Raw genomic sequence first — 16,132 nt, 5'->3', positions numbered from 1 at the left:
TCCCTAAATCATCCAGGGGTTACCAATATGTCCTAGTTCTCGTAGATTACTCTACCAGATGCCCCGGAGCCCTTCTCCTGAGAACTGCAACCACCACCACCATAGCACAGAGGCTAATTGAGGTGTTCTCAAGGATGGGATTTTCACTGGAAATCCTCACTGACCAAGGGACTCCATTTGTCTCTAGACTGATGAAAGAGGTCTACAAACAGTTGGACATTAAGCATATTAAAACGTCCGTGTATCTTCCACAGACTGACGGCCTAGTAAAAGGTATAATGGCAATCTAAAGCTCAACCAAAAAAAACTACTAACAGGGGATGGAAAAAACTGGGACTAACTCCTTCCGTTGGCCCTTTTTGTCATCAGGAGCACATTGTAAATCAGTTTGGGTGTTTCCCGTTTCAAGCTTCTGTTCGGGCAAAAACCACGCACCCTTTTGGAGATCACCAAGGAGAACTGGGAAAAGGAGGATCAACAGAAGCTCAGCCCATGTTAGACTATGTTAATCAAGTAAAGGTTTGTTTCCACAAACTAAGAACCCTAGCCCATGATACCTTAGGAAAGACTCAGAACAAACAAAGGTACCACTACGATAAGGGCAAGCGTTGGAGAGAATTCCAAATTGGTGATTGGGTACAAACCTTGCTTCCTTCCTCTAGCCTTGAATTAAAGAAAGAGTGGCAAGGTCTGTATGAGATATTACGTAAAATAGGGAAAACCACCTATGTTTTACTTCTTTCTCCACATAAAACCCAAACGTACCATGTCAATCTCTTAATAAAATGGTTAGGTCCTCCTCCTAGTAGAACCTGTACAGTTTCATTAGCGAACACCCCCCTCATATGGTTGACACCACTGTCCTTAGTTCTGACCAGACGACACGCGGAAAACAAGACATAAAAAAACCTTCTACACTCCATCACCAATATCTTTTTAGATCAGCCCGGCAAAACACATTTAGCAGTGCAGTCCGTACCCACCACAGAGGGGATCACTGTCAAATAACAACCCTAATGGGTTCCTGAAGCCCGTAGGGTTGCCCTACAGCGAGAAGTCGCACATATGCTAGAATCAGGCGTAATAGTACCATCCAATTGGTGCTCTCCCATTGTCCTGGTACCAAAACCAGATGGGAGCACCCGGTTTTGCATTGATTTCGGGCACATATACCGGATTTCTAAACAAGATGGATATCCCCTTCCCAGAGTAGACGAGTTAATCGAACGCTTAGGTGAACCTCGTTATATCTCCACGATCGACCTCACCAAGGGTTATTGGTAAATCCCTTCATACCCAGACTAAAAGGGGGAAACTGCCTTCTCCACTCCAGAGGGTTTATACCTTTTCACTATACTACCGTTTGAGCTGCATGGTGCCCCCGCTAGCTTTCAGAGGCTAATGGATACCCTGTTAAAACAACACCTGAGCTATTAGTTAGCATACTTAGACAACATCATAATATACAGCAAAATGTGGGCTGAACACCTATGCCATCTTGATGCTGTCATGTCTGAACTTAGAAACGCCAACCTTCACATCAACATGAAAATGTCCAAATTCGCTTTTCAGAAAGTGAAATACTTGGGCTATTTACTAGAGAAAGGCCTAATCGAACCTCAGACAGAAAAAGTTAAGGCTATACAAGACACCCCTTTACCAAGTTAGAATTGAGGGCCTTTTTGGGACTAGTTGAGTATTATAGGCGTTTTATACCCCAGTTTTCTGATATTGCTGCCCCTCTCACAGACTTGTTAAAAAAGACAGAAACCCCTTCGCTTTCTCGATCCTCATCCGGTCAAAAAAAACCTGGCCTTCCAGAAACTGAAAACCATACTGACTACTTCTCCGGTGCTGCTTACTCCCAATTTCCAGAAACCGTTCATCCTTCAGACTGACGCTTCAGGGGTGGGTATAGGTGGAGTCCTTTCCCAATTGGACACGGACGGGCTTGAAAGACCTATTCTTTACATTATCCGGAAGCTCTTCCCTAGGGAACGTATGTACCCTATGATTGAGAAGAAATGCCTAGCCCTGAAGTGGGGCATTGAAAAGCTGAGGTACTATCTGGAGGGGAGGACTTTCATTTAGTATACTGACCATGCCCCTCTTGCCTGGCTCCAGAGGAACAAGGGCTACAACGACCTGGTCCTTCAGTGGTTCCTGGCCCTGCAACTGTTCCATTTCGAGCTCCACCAATGGAAGGGAAAAGACCTGCGCAAAGCGTACTTTTTGGTTGCGTTTCCCTCTTTCCCCCGATACGGGAAATTCTGGGGGAGGGATGTGTCATGGGACCAAAGACGAACTGGAAAAAGTGATGCCTTGCTTCCCTTTGAGCGACGTAATTCACATACTGTCAATTCACACGCAGGCTATGGAGGGCCCCTTTAAATCTTTGCTAAGTGCCCATGAGGAGGAACCCCGTGGGGCGTGCCAGATGACACCTGCTACATCGGCCTTATCAAGGACCCACATCCAGGACGACAACGAGACGCCAGGAGGCCAACGAGACCATGCACCGCCCGTCACTCTCCAGGAGGAGTGTGGCTGGAAAAGGTACTGTCCAGGTTATGGGGCTTCTGAGGGCACTGGGCGGGGAAGGGAACGTAGTAGAGGGAGGGCACCGTAATTCTACCTAACTGCGTTACACATGGTGCTGGCAGTTGGTGATGCTCCCTCACGTCCCCTCCCCTGAGTCTAAGAAGGACTTCCAGTCCTTCCTACTGAACCAAGTTTTTTTTTTTTTTTATTCCTGACGCTCCGGGACAAAGGTGGAAGTTGGTGAACTCAGCATGCATCTTTGGATCCTCTGTGAAGCCGGGAGTGCTCTCTTAACCAGGACTCAACATCTAGTTCAACTGACTGTTGCCTACATTGTATGTCCCTAATAAACAGGGAGAAAAGCAAAGAAACTGGTCTCTATAGTATCCTTTGCCTATCCTCAGCCAAATTACATCTACTCAAGTGGGACCCGTGACACAGTTTCATACAGGGAAGCCAGTCTTCCAGGTGATTGCTCAATTACCGGCAATCTTATTTTGCTCCTGTCATTGGTTAGTAGTAATCTACCATCTGCTAGCATGTAGGAGTCAGTATTTTCCCCTGCAACAGGCATCTCCAACTCAACAGTCAGAGCATTGTGAAGGCTGTGGTGTCTGGTCAAGGTAGAAAAATCCACAAGCCTACCCCACATTCTGGTTTCTATGAAGCCCGTCCTGAATCCCTGGTGGCCGCTGTCCGGTAAAGGGAGGAGGAGGGGGGCAAGGACTACAAGCCCCACCCTCCCGTGCGACCACCATCATCGCTGACATTGCACCGCGCCCGGAGGCGCTTTCAATCTCACAGCGGGCTCCCGCGGGGCGGGAAGCCCGTCCTGAACCCTTGGTTGCCGCTGTCTGGTAAAGGGAGGAGGAGGGGAGCACGGACTACATGCCCCAGCCTCCCTTGCGACCACCGTCATCGCCAATGTTGCACCGCACCCAGAGGTGCTTTAAATCTTGCGGTGGGCTCCTGCAGGGCTGGAAGCCCGTCCTGAACCCTTGGTTGCTGCTGTCCAGTAAAGGGAGGAGGAGGGGGCAAGAACTACAAGCCACAGCCTCCCTTGCGCCCACCGTCATCGCCGAGTTTGCACTGCGGCCGGAGGCGCTTTAAATCTTGCAGCGGGCTCCCGCAGCGCGGGCGTGCCTGGGCTAAGCCCGGGCCAAGGGCAGGCTCATCTGCGCCCGTCCGCGGCAGACAGAGGCCGGGCAGGGACACCCCCCTTTGCAGCGGGAAACAGCATTTATAACGCTGTCAATACCACGCGGGTAGGTAACAACACGGACGTTACACTGTCCACGTTATTACCACTCATAGAATTACATCTTAAGTCTTTTCTATGACTTGCGCTAGATGGCGCGCAACACCAAGAAATGTGTTGGATTTTAAATCCAACACATTCCCTACTGTTGCGCTAACTGGAGTAGGAATGGTAATTTATACTATTCCTAAGTCCAGCGCGCCATCTAGTGCAAGTCGTAGAAACGACTTCCGATATATAGCCATGCGTGGTAACAACGCAGACGATGTAACGTCCACGTTGTAACCTACTGTGTGGTAATGTATGTCGTAGTAACGTCATACATTCCTTTGCAGCAACATAGAGATCTGTACTGATTATAACTTCATGCCATAATAGGGTAAGAACTACACCAATTCATTTGATTTTAAGGGCCAGATGTAGGTAAATCCCATTTACCGATTTTGAAATACCGAATTTTACCGATTCGGTGTTTCAAAATCGGTAAATGGGGTGTAGGTACCAACATCTGGATTTTTTACCGATACCTTGAAATTCGGTATTTACCGATTCGGTAAATACCGAATCGGTATTTGCTATTGAATCCTATGGGCCTTGAAGCCCATAGGATTCAATTCAAATACCGATTCGGTATTTACCGAATCTGTAAATACCGAATTTGTCAAGGGTGCAGGGGGTGTCACTTTGACACCCTCTAGCACCCCCAAAACGGGCATGTGTGCAATGTGGCACACAGACATGCCCTAAGGGCACGTCTGTCTGTCACATGGCACATGTGTACATGCACAGATGTGCATGTACACAGGAATCGGTATTTTACCATGGATTTGTATTCCATGGTAAAATACCGATTCTGAGCGCCATGTGCCAATGGAAAATTGGCTACCCACATTGCATTTTCTGTAATTTTACCGAATCGGTAAATATTACCGATTCGGTAAATTTACCGAATCGGTAATAATAACGATTCGGTAAAATTACCCAATATGTGCCCCTACATCTCCATAGCCCTTTACCGATCGGAAACGGCCGAAAATCGGTATTTTCGGCCGATTCCGATCGGTAAAGGGCTACCTACATCTGGCCCTTAGTGAGCTGCATGGTATTTTATTCTCCAACCAAAGTTGTGGCGTAATCCAGAACTTTATTCGTGAACTTTAAAGCTGGAGTTAGGACACACCTTCATTGAATGCCTACTGAAATAACTTCCTTAAGCAGGCTGAACACGGTCTCCACTGTTCTATAAAGAGTGAACTCTGATTGGTACAAATTAACAGAACATTTTGTCTTGTATTATTCACCTCAGGAAAGGAAGGGACTCTGTGATTAATACATATGCCAATACATACTAGCGGAATAGCCAGTATACTTCGTCTCTGCCATAACTGTTACATCTGTTTAGTTGATACGGCAAAGTGTGACAGATTCCCCCATTATTGGACTATTGCGAGACCCTAATAGTTTGTCGGCAAGTTTGAGTGACATGCGGACAGGAAAATGGGAAAAAGGAAGGCAATAGAACCTGTAATGGGTAGGAAGAAAATGGCTAAAATTAGCAAAACATCAACTTCTACAGTTGATAACTGTACCTTAGCAGCTATAGATGAGCTGATCGAGGAAGTTGAAACTTTGTTAGCAAATGTTAATAAAGTGAAACCTAATGATCATAAAAAAATTTCAACATACTCTAGTAAGCAAAGTAAAGCAACCTCTACCAAACTAATCCCAAAACAAAAAAGTCCCTTAGTAATTGTGCTTTGTGCACTGGAGCCCCACTTAATCACGAAAGGAAGTTCCCCCCAGAGAGACTCCCCTAGATTAGCCACTATTGACTTGGAAGAGCCCAGCACTCCAACTAGGGACTTCATAAATCTAAGAATGCACGAATAGATAGGCAATACTAGGAGATGATCAAACTGAGAACCAATTAGATGAGATAGAGAGCACACCGGGGGTTTTACGAGGGTCGAGAGATATAGGGACCCAAACAGTTCTGGAGGTCTCTAACGAAGTACTTAGGGATCTTTGCCAAAAGCAGGACTCTACACTAAAGGAGTTAGAAGGGCTTAAGAGAATGCTTTCAGACTTGTTAAAAAATCTGCCTTTAGCTCATAAAGAAAATAGCACCTTGACAAACCTCCTCTTGTACTCTGGTGATAAACTGGATCTGACCAATGGAGTAAGCAAGAAACCAACTTGTCAATCTGGTGCACTTACCAAAAATATATTAAATGATCCAACAGATCAGAATAGATACTCAACCAGGACTCCTTCTCATATATCAAAATTAAACACATTTAGGACCCACCAGAATGAATTTACTGTCCCATGCAACCCCATGAACAATGAGAGGCGCATGGCACCTTTTCAGGTGCCTCAAAACACATATAGGTTAAAATCTTCCAGCCTCTAAGAGGCAGCCTTAAATTTAAATATGTGCCCAGAAGGGGGGGGGGGCACTGTCTTTTACAGAATACCTACTTAACATATCAAAAAATGAAAACACATAAAGCCAATACGTATAACATCTTTTTGGTGAATGTTCCAAGACTAAGCTGGGGAGCCAGAGAAAATGAGGATTCCCTAAAAAATAAAGTGATCCATTGGATCAGATATAAACACCAGTGTCTCTCTGTAATAAAATCCAACATTGTAAGAGCTGAAAGGCTACAACAGATGGGGGGGAGCAAGGAAGACATTAAGTTAACGTTCCATTCAAGGTTCATAGCAAAAAGCCTAATTGACATGAACCTTCTGTCACATAATCTCTTTGAATCGTCGATCAACATTAGGTCAAATATTCCTGAGTCAGCTCCTAGAATCAACCAACATCAAGAAATAAAGAAGACAATGTATCTTGACTCTTTCGATTCATTGCCTAGAATTAAGCAGCACATTCCTGAGTTAGCTACTAGTACTAATTTACATCAAGCAACACAGGAGACATTGTATCTAGGTTCTGCAGATTCATCGACCAGCACTGAGCAAAATATTTCTGAGATGGCCACTAGCATCAACTCACAACAAGCAATGCAGGAGACATCGAATTTAAATTCTGTAGATTGACTGGCAAGGAATTATAGAGGGAACAGGATGGCAAAGAGAGTCTTCCCCGAACGAGATACAAACTCTGTCAATCCCAATATCCTTTTTTGTCCCCAACCAAGCCTTGATGTTACTCGTCACGCTATTCACCCAGATAGAGAAGACAACTGTCTCCCACTTAGTGATACGCTGATCACAGACATACTCTGGATCACTAAACGGTTAAAAGTTATTTCTTGGAACATAGCCGGGCTAAAACAAAAACTCAAGGAACCAGATTGGCAGAATTACATGGAGGGCTTTGACCTCTGCCTCTTCCAGGAGACATGTGCCAGGGAATCGCAGCACAAATTAGGGTACAGAACAGTATTTAGTATAGAAGCAGTGCAATCAAAAAAAGGGAGGGCATCAGGGGGACTGATAATATGGGTAAAAATTAACCTAAATGTTACCATAGAAACTGTAGCTACAGACTCACTGGATATCTTGGGCCTGAAACTTAGGTTTTCTAACACCACACAATTGTATCTTTTTAATATCTATGGAAGACCCAGGGAATCCTCAAACGAAGAACCTTTGTTAGAACATTTTAAGGAGGTCTTGGGACCTATAGATCTCAAAGATGCCATCATCATAGGGGGTGACTTTAATTGGTGTTATGAACCTGTGGTGGGTCTTGAAGTAGTGGCCTGAAGAGAAAGACCAACTCTGAGGCATTCCTCGTCATCAGACAAAAAATACAGCGAGGTGTACCACCTCTGCCATCCAAATGTTTCACTTTACCATCGAAAAAGGTTTTAGAGCATGCAATGGTCGCCTCCCCTCAGATCCCGCTTGTGAAAATACTTTTATAAGAGGAATCTCAAGGTCCAAATAGATTAAATACTTATCTGTACACCACAATGGGCATACGCACAGGATTTTAAGGTTGATAAGAGATCAGAGAGCGACCATCTCCCGCTATGATTAGATTTAGATGGGAAACATTTTCCTTTCCATGAAACATTAGAACCTTCCCCAACAGTAGAGCTAAGAATGCCCCTGGTAACTAACAACTGAAGGTCAGTCAGATGGCCCACTGTGTTAGACCAAGTTGAACTCCTAACTAATATTTATAACATTTTTAGTGCCTTGGTGGGTCCTTACCTGGAACAAGATCATGAAATCACCAAGATAACCCATACCCACCAAAGATTGGTAGGAGAAATGCAAACAAACCTAAGTAAGCCATGGACAAAAAAGAATATTTCAAAGAAAGGGGATCAGCCACCTAATCCATGGTATGACAAAGAATGCAGATTGGCCAAAACTAGGCTTATTAGTGCCCTCAAAATAAAAACGCAATTGAGATTAGAGTAGAAAGAACTAAATAGAGGGGGCGCTAGAGGGCGCATAGCGGAATGGCTGCCTTGTGAGACAGCTCCGGCGGCCAGGTCGCAAGAACGGCAATATTCAGCGGTTAGCAGGCACCTAAATGACACAAACGGGATCCAGAGGCCGTCGGAACCAGCAGCGACGCGATAGAACATATCGCAAAGTCCGTGAATGGTATATTGCTCCTGTAATTCGTGTTTTGAGATACTGCGGAGCTCCGATAACACTCGCGCCAAGATGGCGGCGCCCTGGGTTTGAAAAGTCTGGAGCTCCGTTACAGCCAGCGAAAGCACACGGTGAGCGATTTTGTGACTTGAAGGCCTCCCCTGCCCAGAACATCCACTCCGACTGAAATCTCTATCATGCTGGCGAACTTTGGTGCAATCTAGAATTAATTTAAGAGTGAAATTCAAAGGGCGCGAAAGAGCAACAACAAGCTGGCGGCGCCATGCCCTGTAACAAGGGTTAGCTGCGGAAACTACAGGGACAGTCCCCTACCAATGTAGCTCTCGCTTAAACTATGCTCCGTACACGACGCAGACCCAGACGTGTGGACTAGAGTATGCACGTGGTAGAAAGCAGACAGCGCAAGCTTTAACGGAAGATACAACCCTTCTCTCAGCTATGTGATCGGAGACAAATCGCTGCCACATTCCCTGTGCTGGTACTGTGACTCAGTGGGCCAGATCCCGTGCTAGGCTGCACCATCCAGAGCGGATTCAAGAGACACTGGCCCGCACACTACGACAAAGGCGGATAGGCGCAAGGTTGTTACGCAGGCCTATAGATTCAAACCAATGATTCGCTATCACGCTCCCACCCTAGACAGTACTCTCCAGCGACGCTGCAAAACCAACTAGCTGACATTTCTGGACAAGCGAGTGCGAGCCTCTATACTACTAGCGCGTATTATCAAGCATAGTATAGGTGTACTTACCCTACAAACTCTATCTGTACTAGCCACCCACACTACTATATCATATCTCAGCAAACTAGCTGGCAAGCCACCATGGGTAAACCGGACAGACTACAACCCACGCTCTCTTTTCCTGCAAAAAGAAACGTGAAAGGAGCAACGCCACAATCTGACACTGAAATAGACGGCGAAACGGCGCAGCCCGACGGCATGGAACAGGTCCTCAAAGCCATTCAGAAAAGCCTGCAAGATGTGCATGGGAAATTGGATGTGATATCACAGTGAGTGGACAACATGGCGGCAAAGTTAGATAAACATGGTGAGTGCATAGAAGAAGCCGAAACTCGCCTATCTGCAGTAGAGGATGAGTCACATGCCACCACACAGAAATGTTCCGAGATGGACAGACTCCTGGAAGTAATTAGAAACAAGTCAGAAGATTTGGAAGCGAGATCCAGACGTAACAACGTCCGAATAGCGGGCCTTCCGGAGTCAACAAACACCGGGAAAATGGAATCTTATATTGAAGATCTGATCCGGACAATCTTCGGGCGGAACACTTGTCCTCCGTCTTCATAGTTGAGAGAGCGCATAGAACCCTCGCTCCTAAACCGAAACCAGGCGCACCTCCACGGCCCATGGTAGCCCGTCTCCTGAATTACAGGGACAGGGATGTCAAGGGAGAAGGGGAAAATCGAACACCAGGGCAACAAGCTGGAATTCTTCCTGGACTTTACGATGAATGTTCAAATGGCCCGGAGAGAGTTTACAACTGTGAAGCAAAAGCTGAGAGAATTGGGCATTGATTATGCGATGTTGTACCCAGCCCGTCTGAAAATCTCTGAAGATGGTAAACAAGTACTCTGCTAGACACCGAAGGAAGCGCAGGAATTCCTCAAGAAAATTGGAAAGAAAAGACGTGATCAACGTAGAACCGAACAACAGCAAGACTCAGACTGACTACAAGATGCCACGTAAATTTTCCACAACACCCGTACCACACCTCATTTGCTCTGTCTAAGCACCCATTGTCTGAACTACACTATTGTGTTACATTCCCTATCCCGCCCTTGTGTGGGGCCTTGCTGCGCCGGCTCTTCGCAGAGTGCCTGTTCTCCACAAGGTGCTAGTGGATTTAGCAGACAGGCGATCATCCTAGGCGTGCTTGATTAGCGCGTTGCAGTAAAGGCACTGGCTGCTCAGTGGGGACGTATTAGGAGCACAGGAGCACCTAACAATATTGACGGTGTGAGTATGTTCACCCCTTCCTTTGGTCCAAAAGGCAAATACATATCGGACTTGTGGGCCATCGTCCCCGAGCCAGACATTATACCCGCTTTACTGTCTTCTCCAGTTTTGGAGCAAAAGGCGTGTATTACTACTACTGCCAAAATGTTATTACGCTGTATGATAGAGATGTTACTGTCATGAAACACTGTACACCACATTCATATAATTCAGTGAGAGAGGCGAGAACCATTCGGTATTTGCATTCTTATAGTGTACCTGGCCACATCTAATATGTTGGATGAAGTCGTGCGACCTCGGTGAACCCCCAACAGGGTGTTCCCCTACTCTTGTTTTGCTAAGTTATATGTTCTGTTTGAGGTATGTCTTTGGCATGATTGGGATGCCGAAGTGGGCGGGGGGCAGGTGGGGGGATTTGAGGGCATTTGTTGTCTTACACTGCATTTGAGAAGCACTGCCGTACTACAAGGGATATGGAGAAACATAGCGGTACATTCACGGAAGTTATCTGGGAAGCACTCTGTATGTGCAGAACACTCACGAACATGTAGATTTATGTACTGGTTGGGAAATGACTGAAAAACTCTCCTACAGGAACCTGCGGCTCATAACCTGGAATGTACGGGGTCTAAACAACCCCAAAAAAATACGACAAATCCTGGCGTATTTAACGAGGCTTAAGATTGACATTGCTTTCCTCCAGGAAATGCATATAGACCCACACGCCTCCAATCGGATTGGGACAAGATGGGCGGAATCTATACATGGTGCCGCGTACTCTGCATACTCGAGAGGGGTCCTTATCCTAATTCGCAAAGGGGTCAATTTCAAAGTCAAACAAGTTCACACAGACAAAGAAGGGAGATATGTTGCAGTGACGGGTATGCTTAGAGGACAGAGTGTATCCCTACTTAATATTTACGCACCAAATGTAGATGATCCAGTGTTTTTCCAAATGCTATGGCAAAAACTTACTGAGCTCCCAGATGTCCCATTGATATGGGGGGGGGGTGATTTTAACATTGCGCTAAATGACACTGTGGACAGATCACCACACTCGATAGAAACTCACAAACGAGCATTGCAGAAATTGAGAGATATAATGTTGGAAAAGCAATTAATAAGACCTTTGGAGAATGTCCCACCCAACGCAACTCGAGGGCACCCACACTACAGCGACACACGGTAGTTGGTCCAGAATAGATTACTGGCTCGGCTCCCCAGATGTCTCATTATGGGTAGAGAATGCATCCCATCTATGTCGCACGTTATCTGACCACAACGCGGTGCTTCTGACCCTCAAGTTACCAAATTATATACCTCCGCCATTCACCTGGAGGTTTAATGGGAAAGCATTACAAGACCCTATCTATTCAGAAACGATTAGGAAAGCTATTACAGATTACTTTGAATTGAATGCTGCCTCAGTAGATGACCCCGGACTACTATGGGAGGCTTTCAAAGCCAACATACGGGGAATCTGCATTAGTACGAATGCGGGCATTCTAAAAGATTTACGTCAGCAACTGGTTCAGAGAGAGCAGAAAATAAGAGCACTGGAACTAGATTATAGTCAAACAAACAATCCCACCCTACTGGGGGAAATACGAACCCTTATGTCGGAATATCAGGTGCAAGCAGAAGAAGAACTCCGATATGTCTCTAAACGCCAAGTAGCTCGAAGTTACGGGGAGGGAGGCAGGCCAGGAGCCGCTCTGGTGAACAAAATTTGCACACCACGACCACCTCCTGTGATATCAGCAGTTAGAGACAATGCAGGCACACTGATACACAACACACAGGGTATAATAAAGGCATTCATGTACACATATGGCAAACTATACACAAAAGAAGATACGGCTACAGCTGAGGAAATTGCGAAATATTGCAATGACATTGCACTCGCCTGGCTATCGGACGATCAGAGAGCATTCCTCTCAATACCCATAATGGTAGAGGAGGTCACGGAGATCATTCAGGCCCTGCCAAATGGGAAAGCACCCGGCCTTGACGGGTTTGCTGGGGAATTTTACAAGGCTATGTTGATTTACTGGCGCCCCATATAGTTGCGATGCTTGGTGATGCACATGAGAAAATGATATTACCACAAACACTAAGAGAAGCTATGATTTTAACGCTACTTAAACCAGGCAAAGACCCCGAATATTGTGAATCCTACCGCCCTCTATCACTAATGAACGTAGATACCAAACTACTATCTAAACTATTAGCGAATAGGCTGCAGCACCTGATGACCAGGCTGGTACTACCTGATCAGTCGGGGTTTATTCCAACTCGCTCCACTTCCCACAAAACTCGATAACTTTTTGCACTGTCACACTACCTATCCCCTAATTCCAAGGCGGCCGTGGTATTGTTGGATGCTGCTAAAGCGTTTGACACAATAGCATGGACTTATCTCCACACGATATTATCTCGAATGGGTTTTCCTCCAATGTTTCTACAATGGGTAAAATTACTGTTCAAGGAGACCATTGCCCGCATACGGGTCAATAAATACGTCTCAGAGGCATTACCCATAGAAAGGGGTACCAGGCAGGGTTTCCCATTATCCCCGCTCCTGTTTGCCACAGCCTTAGAGCCACTAGCCTGCAAAATACGACAGGGCCATCACTACTCAGCGCTACAATTTCCACAGAGACCCCAACACATATTAATGTATGCGGATGACATGTTATTATTTGTACGGGACCCGTCAACTCACCTAAATCCATTGTTGCCGAATATGTTAAATTTTGGCGTCATTCCGGTCTTAGAATCAACTGGGCGAAATCAATCATATTACCACTGACTGACACCACACAACATTTCACCACAGATTATCCCTTAGAATGGCAAACGGAACCAGTGTGCTATCTAGGGGTCTGGTTCCACAGAGACCCAGAAGTGGTCATCCGCACAAACTATGGTAGAGTTGTCTCGACCCTGGAGGAGAAAAGAGAGAGATGGATCCAGCTGCCCCTATCACTGGCGGACAGATTGGCGATAGTTAAAATGGTACTGCTGCCGAAACTTTTAAATCTATTTAATAACATCCCCATCAAGCCTCCAATGGAAGTGTTCCGTCGGCTAACATCGGTGACACTGAAATTGATATGGGCAGGGAAAACGGCTCGAATTGACCTACAATCGCTGACATTGCCATTCGCCCGTGGCGGATTTAAAGTTCCCGATTTCTTTCTGTATTACTTGTGCGCCCAAGCCCAATACGCTCATTACTGGTATCATAAAGTCCTGTATCTTACACATGTGGCAATTGAAGAAGGAGATGCCCTTCCAATTCCTTTAGACGCTATATAACCACACAAACGCCCTCCACTACATAAGCAGGATATAAATACCATAGACACCACAAATGAGGCTTGGAGGCTCATAGTGCAGAAGACAAATAAAATTCCTATCTACGCCCCGAAACTGCCACTCCACTATCACCCGAACATAACCGTAACGCACAAACCTGTGGGAATGGACCTCCTTAAACAAGTGGGGGTGGATAGCATGGGTGACCTATTCCAGGAAGGGATGTTTAAGACGCTGGAGAATATCACGTATATACAGAACCAAACAATGTTGTTTAAATTCACATATTATCGTCTTCAGCGAGCACTGAAGGCCCAGTATCCGACATACCCTGCTGAACCACAAACACTCACGACATTGCAACTCCTTCTCACTTCCCCCACCCCTGCCCATCTAGTCTCCAAACTATATGTAGAGTTACAAACGGAAATTGGGGCAATGCCACACAAGGCAATACGAAAATGGAATGATTGCTTAGAAGATCCCCTAACTGACGATGAGTGGACCACCATTGGCACAATCACAAAATTACTGACGCCCAACGGGAATTTGCGTATGATCCACAATAAGTACTTACATTAAACCTATCACACTCCGGCACGATTATACAGATTTGGGCTCCGTGCCGATTCTAAATGTCAAAGATGTGGGGTAGAGACAGCGGATTTTATACATCTTGCTTGGTACTGTCCAGGAGTGGCAGAATACTGGAGAACAGTAGTGCGGAAATTGGTAGAAATGGTTGATGTACCAGTAGAATGTACTATCAAAATTTGCTTATTGGGATTATTACCGGGAGTCCGGGCATTAAAACGTAAATTCTGCGCAATAGCCCTTCTTGTGGCGAAACACAGAATCTCACTCACCTGGGGCAGCAAGAACCTACCACAAGTCAAGCACTGGATACAAGACCTGGTTTATTGCAAAGACACTCTCCAGACCTACGAGGAAGAGTTACCGCTACGGTTAAGACCCACAGACTATTGGCGCTATCTCATTTCCTACCTTAATATACCCGATATTCAACTGTGAATTTCCTACTCTGGAATACAAAGGGTTAACAAAAGTGTCTGTACATATAGCAGATTGCCTTAGGATTTGATGAAGCGGACTTTTGAAATAAGTTTACAATTAAGCACGCTGATTTAAAACTCCCATAATTTTTTAATTCACTAATGAGTGTTGCATGTTTTTGTATTAATTCAACCTAGAATAATGTGCACCGACATAAACATTTGGGTTTAATTATATGTGCTCTTGTCGTTTTTGTCATTTTGTTTTAAATAATATATTTACCTTGTCTTTCGTATTGTCAAACATTAATTGCTGCTGTTTCAAATAATAGCATGTGTATTCTTTTAAATGTGCTTTTGTTTATGTTGTGTCTTTTTATGTGACTGTGCTATGTTTGTCATTTGTATGCAAAGCTAGGTAACATAGACTAATGGGTTAACATTAGCATAGGGGGTGGGTAACAGAATAATTATCATTTCCTGAATTAATTGTTGTCTTGTGTTTCCTTGCATAATAGAGTCATGCTAAAAGAGGCCTGTGGCTTTCACCCCCAACATGGCACCGAAGGCCAAGAAGGAAGCTGTCCCTGTTAAAACTGAAGCAAAGTCCAAGGCTTTGAAAGCTAAAAAGGCTGTTCTTATGGGGGTACACAGTCACAAGAAGAAGAAAATTAGGACAGCCCCCACTTTCAGGAGGCCGAGGACCTTGAGGTTAAGAAGGCAACCGAAGTATCCCAGGAAGAGTGCTCCTCGTAGGAACAAACTTGACCATTATGCGATTATTAAGTTCCCTCTTACACCGGAGTCTGCCATGAAGAAGATTGAAGATAACAACACGCTGGTCTTCATTGTGGATGTCAAGGCTAACAAGCACCAGATCAAACAGGCTGTAAAGAAGCTTTATGATATTGATGTTGCCAAGGTCAACACCCTGATCAGGCCAGACGGCGAGAAGAAGGCATATGTGCGTCTAGCTCCAGACTATGATGCACTGGATGTAGCCAACAAAATTGGCATAATCTAAGCCTGCTCTGTAGGCCTGTGGCCTATTTCTAAAATGGATGTCCGAAGTCCTGTCAAAGTTGGGACTTGCACAGCAGCGTTTGAAAAGGAAAATATTTTCTACAATAATTCTTTGAAAGTCGCTCGTAAAAGCAAGGCTGTGTGGAGCATTGAATAAACTCTGATAAAACTTTCATTGCCAAGGACAGGATGTATAGCGGCGGAAAGGCTTGGACGAAGGAAGCAGCAACGGAGGATTTTATTTAATGTTGCGAGTCTCGGAAGAGCCTGTGACACTCATAATCAATGAACAATGCCGCTCTTGAGGAAACGTGATTTTTGCTATACGAATGGCAAATGACTTCATCGAATGACATTTCTTGACCAATCGTGCTTAGTGTCGCTCAGATATTT

The 16,132-nt window shown here is 45.3% G+C and overlaps 1 pseudogene across 1 annotated transcript; it reads left to right on the top strand.

The window, feature by feature from the left end:
- The first annotated feature begins 15,263 nt into the window (after window positions 1-15,263).
- On the top strand, window positions 15,264-15,747 carry LOC147732764 (large ribosomal subunit protein uL23 pseudogene; annotated as a pseudogene). Its single transcript, XR_015308683.1, has one exon. The product of XR_015308683.1 is annotated as a large ribosomal subunit protein uL23 pseudogene (transcript).
- Window positions 15,748-16,132: the final 385 nt, after the last annotated feature.

Source organism: Lissotriton vulgaris, chromosome 2_1, assembly GCF_964263255.1.
Source record: "Lissotriton vulgaris chromosome 2_1, aLisVul1.2, whole genome shotgun sequence".
NCBI classification, from domain to species: Eukaryota; Metazoa; Chordata; class Amphibia; order Caudata; family Salamandridae; genus Lissotriton; species Lissotriton vulgaris.
The sequence above is the reverse complement of the archived record's forward strand: the minus strand, read 5'-3'. Positions and strand labels throughout refer to the sequence as shown.